The following is a 5,378-nucleotide window of genomic DNA, read 5'->3' on the forward strand; positions in this document are numbered from 1 at the left end:
GAAATGATAGCAACACCAAATAACAACTGACCAGTAGATACATAGGCAGATATAAATGGAACAAGTACAGGGTGGCCTATACCCATAACCACTGATATTTGGCAAGGGGCATTTCTACATGTGTACTTGAATTTGTTGCAAATATATCCAGGTATCTAGCAGAGCATAGAGGGCAAGCTTCTTAGCCAAAAACAAAGACATTGTAGGAGGAGTGACTGGGCTTGAAGATTTAGGACCATACTCAGGAGACACTGTATTAGGCTGAGTTCCCTGAAAAAGCAAAACCAGTGATACTTTTCTAGGGAAATAAGGAGAAAAGTTTATATCAAGAAAAATGGCTTACTCAGTTGTACTGGGTAAGTCCAGCCCAGTTCCACTTCCTAGGTCAGATATAAAGCGGGAGGCCTCTCCTGACTCCAGTAATTATGGCGACTAATGAATGAGGGAGCAGGGAACCAAAGGGTGGTAGATGGAAAGGCAAAAGAACCCAAGGTCAGTAGTCTGCTAATGGGTACTCGGATTGGCAGAAAATATGGTAGGAGGTTGATGAACCAGAAACAGGATCTAGATCCAGCAAAAGTGCTAAACCTTCCCATGGAATCTGCTTCAAAAGGAGCAGACCACACCCCAAGGAACTGGTCTTCGATTGTGTCAAGGCTGTGCCCTAATCAAGGAGACTGCACTCCATCACAACAGCTGGTGGCTCAGTGTTGATTGCAGTATGGCCCCTCCCATCACAAAGTTGATTACATTGTGTTAGATCAAGTCACTGAGGTGATGACTGCGAAACTACTAAGAACCCTGGCCCAGCCAAGCTGATACAAAACCCATCTATCGGAGACGTCTGAGTCAGTTGGCCTAACATGGTTCAGAAAGACAAGGTTCAATTTCAACCGTGGTAAGGGCTTAAAAACCTACCAGTAGCATCTAAAACACAACTATTGGTCTCTTCCTCCCAGAGAAAATGAAATTTAAGAAAATCAAGACTCAAAGAAACACTTAGTTTAAAGGGCTAATGGATCGTCTGTAACAAAAGTTCTACAGCCCTGCAATCAGAAGAACTAGGTGGTTCACAGCTACCACTATTGAACGTTTTGATATGGACCACAGTAGAAGTCCCTGCACAGAGGGCAAGAGAAATGTTTAATTAAAAACAAAACAAAAGCAGGCCTGTTGGTCCAATGGAAACTGGGGTGATTTCAAGACTGAGCCTTTGACACCACACTTGCAGCGGACCCCACTCTCAAAGACCACCTTTCAGTCAACAAATGCTTCTCTAGAGGCCTAGATAGTGAACAATCACAGCCACGAGAGACATGTTCCTGAAAACAAAGAACTCAATGGACAATGAGACCCCAGCAGAAGTGGTTCCGGAGGCAGGAAGGGGCAGAAAAGATGATCAACTTGAACTGGCCATCTCTGGGAAGAATGTTTATACATTGAAGGAACCACAAATGTTGTCAGAAAACCAAATGTCTAGAAATGGTTGAATGGATAAGCAATTTGCTCTCTTAACTTTCACTCAAACCACACACACGCAAGTTATTTTTTCAATGAGGAAAGGAATGACTCTCCTAATTTCTGGTTTCTTCCCATAGAAACCAAAGCAATTCCTTACTGTTCAGGACCTGTGGGGCTATGGATGGGTTCACTGAGAAGGACCAGCCCAGTAGAAGTCCAGTGTCCAGAGAAGACTTTGGCAGTGACCCATGGCTGTGTATTGGATCATCAGTAAGTAATTCAAAAGCCACATACAGGAGATAGCAGAAGGCATCAGACCATGGGAAACATATGTACAAGGCAACCACAATGTGAGGGGTCCTAGGGAGGATGAGGAACGAGGAGGTAGGCATGGCTCCTCTGAATTCCCAGATGAAGATGTGACCTTGTAGGAGGGTAGTTGCTCACGTGTGACAGAGCCTGCATCTGTCTCTCGAAGCTGTCCTGGGTGGGTGCTGCAGGATTGACTCCAAAGGCAAGTGGGTGGTTGTCTACCTTGCTTACTAGCTCTTGTATCTAAAATGCCCATTTGTAACCCAGCAGGCAAGAGTCATGTAGCCAGCCGAAGACATCTAAGACACATTGCACTCAGTAAAAGTTGCTTTTCATTCCAAACAGCTGCTTCCGTTTTGTGACACAGCCCGCGAAGAAGGCAGGGCATCGTGCACTGACCACAGATGGTTAAGTTCATGGTGATGGTCCAGGTCATCCCAGCGCTGCAGATAGGAAGGACATTCTTCAATTGTGTTTCTTTTTATTTTTATATTCCCCCGTGTACTGGCGTACTCACATGAAGACAAAACAAACTTCTAACAACGCTCATGGCAGGTAGATGAGTTATTTCTATTCAACAATGTCTAGCTAGTTTTAAAGCCTCAGTAGCTATCATAGAAGGACTTAGGAAGTCTGCCTGGAAAAAAACACCAACTTCCATGGAGTCAATGCCCCCCTACTCCTGGCAAGCGTAGGTGTGTCAGAATAGAACGTTGCTCCGTAGTTTTTTCAATGAGCTGTTTCCACTTCCACAGCACTCCGCAGCTAGACTGAAACGCACGTATTTAGACCTCAGAGGACAGGTACCTTGTGAGGGAAGAGATGTGTCCATGCTCGCAGGGCCAGGTAATGACAAGGCTGGACCTGTTGCTCTGAATTTCTGGTTGCCTGGCCACTTGGTAACGTGCAAACTGTGCAATGAATAAACGTATTCTGCCTCTTTGGTTGTACGTAAGTACCTTCGGAAGGCGCAGACCATGACTTTGGGCCACGGTGTCTTCTGTGCCTGGCCCCGAGTGGGTGGTCAGTAAGAGTCTTGCTGCATTGGGTTCAGATGTGCTGGCAAGGACACATCCCCCTGACTGGGCTGCACTTGCTTTCTGTACACACTTGCCCTACCGCCCTGCAGCGCGACAAAAGCACAAAGTGACAAGGCAGCAGGGGGGACGCTGTGGAGGTGCAGACACACTAAAAGACCCTGGGTCTGTTTGCTTTTGTCTGTTGAAACCTGACAATGGCATAAATCTATTTATCTCCCCAACCCTCAAAGATGGTGCGGACTGTAAACAGGAGGGGGTATTAGTCATAGGCAAACATGTTTCTTCCCCCGCCCAATATTGCCCAAGAAAAACAACCCCCTCTTTCAAAGTTCTCGGGTGTCAGGATCACCCATTTTGTGGAACATTAGGTCAGGACCCCCAGTTCTGATTTCATCAGAAATTCTGCCATGTGAAATTACTGGGGTGGTCAGGCCTCACCAGACCTCAGAGGATGTTTGAAATTCACTACATTGCCATCTTATCCATATGAAATTCTCAAATATGCCTGGCACCCCTTCAGGATTGCATCTGCTATTATGAGGGGGAAAATGTTTGAATGACTCAATTTGCATCTCTTTGTATTTTACAACCCTGCAGGCAATATGAATAGACATTTATCTATTGAAATAATAAGTCTCCTGGAAGTGGTAACTCTTTCCTTGCGGTTAATAAATTTTTACTGAGCACTTACTTACCATGTGCAGACAAAACTATGGGATAAAAAAGACAGCTCCTGTCCTTGTAGGAGAGTCTATGTTCTGTTTATGTTTGAGACTACATGGAGAGGAAAACACGAAGAAGGCAGTGTGAGCTATGACTGAGGGAATGCAGCATCTCACAGATGCTTTTCAAAAGTACCAGTCAGTCTTGACTGGATATCAAAGAAGACATCTCAGAAGACGCCGGGCCGGCATTTCAAAGGGAAAAAGGACATCAGTTCTTATGACATGTACCTGCTTAATGCCCACCCTCATGAAGAGTTCACTAAAGATCTAGCTGCCACAGCAACGTGTGGTAAAAACAAACAAGCAAACAAACAAAGCAGGTATCGCCTGGCTATCACAAACAATAGTATCTGGGATCTTAAAGGCTTGTCTTAAAATAGGCAGCTATCTAAATGAAGTAGCACGCAAGTCCACATGGAAGAAGCACACCAGCTCATGTGTCAACAAAAAAATCCCAGTCCGAAAGAGGGAATAGCATCATAGCTTAAATTACTAACACCTGGTGTGCATAAGGCTATGGATGGCAGTGAAAGCCAAAAATCCAGTGTCCCCACATGGATTAAGCCTCTGGTGAATCATGTTGATCATGGTCGAAGGATGTGAATTGCCTTGCTAACAGATGAATTGTAAAGTCGATTGTGACCGATATAGTTAAGTTAAAATGTAATATCTTTATTATTTGATTTCACTTTTGACTCATTTCAAAGTTTTTTCCGTTTTTAATAGCTTATCCTTTCTTTTTCTTCAAATTATCCTGGAATCTTTATTTTCTGGAGTTCTGAAACCTGGAACTATTTGCCCTGAGACCAAAAACATCACCTAAAGTCCTCTTAAACCCCAAGAATAGTTTCACTTTACTAGTAAAGAATGTCAGCCTCAAGAATTATGCTCCTTTAAAAACTATTTACATAGGATCAAATTGACTCAAAAGATAAAATAGGAACCTTAAGGGGCAGTGACTTTTTATTAATGAGGGAAGAAAACAGAATAGTACAACAAGAATGTTTGCACAACTTAAAGAAAGTAATCAATGTCATTGACCTGTACATGTAGTACATGCACTGTTAAACTGGTATACATTTTGCTAGGTATGGGTGCACTGGCGCTATAGTGGATGATGTAATGAGTTTCTAACTGCCAAGTCAGCAATTGAAACCTGCCAGTGGATTCACAGCAGAAAGATGAGGTTCTCTTAAGATTTATAGCCTCAGAAACTCAGAGGCAGTTCTACCCTACCCCATAGAGTCACTAGAACTCAACTACAGTTAGTTTGGGTTTTGCACTGTGTATATTCTCAAGAACAAAATATTTTTTTAAAAAGAGCTTAAGCTCTCCTACTCCTATGTATGTACCCTAGAGAATAGGACAGATACAAATAGACATTTACATACTTATGTTTTTTTTTAATGTTCCCTAGGCATGAAACAGCTCTGGCCATGATCTAGGCATCAAGCTAGGATGAACAAAGGGCTGCCAGTCTGCTCTGCCCCTGACTGATATAAGAGCACCACCACCAATCAGGTGTCTCTTTGCCCATAGCCAGGGGTTAGCTTATCCTTTCTTATTGAATGAAATTTTTCTAGGTTTTGTCCAATCATTGTTGTTGAGGGTTTTTGTTGCTTGCTTGTTTGCTTTGCTTGCTTCCTGTCATGTTTCATATGATTCTGTAAGTGCAATCCAGGCTGGGTACCTCTATGGAGACAGTAACTGTATTGGTAATCACCTAGGGGCCTCGCACGGGGATGGGGAAATGGGGAGCTAATGACAATGAGAACAAGGACGTGTTCTAACATTGATTGTGGTGATGATTGCACAAACCTTCTTCATATCACTGAGTGAC

At 43.5% G+C, this 5,378-nt stretch overlaps 1 non-coding gene across 1 annotated transcript; it reads right to left on the reverse strand.

The window, feature by feature from the left end:
• Window positions 1–4,942: 4,942 nt before the first annotated feature.
• LOC142455897 (small nucleolar RNA SNORA48) lies at window positions 4,943–5,086 on the reverse strand. The gene has a single exon (XR_012786007.1). It is a non-coding gene; the product is annotated as a small nucleolar RNA SNORA48 (small nucleolar RNA).
• Between the last annotated feature and the right edge of the window lie 292 nt (window positions 5,087–5,378).

Source organism: Tenrec ecaudatus, chromosome 8 (genome assembly GCF_050624435.1).
Source record: "Tenrec ecaudatus isolate mTenEca1 chromosome 8, mTenEca1.hap1, whole genome shotgun sequence".
NCBI classification, from domain to species: Eukaryota; Metazoa; Chordata; class Mammalia; order Afrosoricida; family Tenrecidae; genus Tenrec; species Tenrec ecaudatus.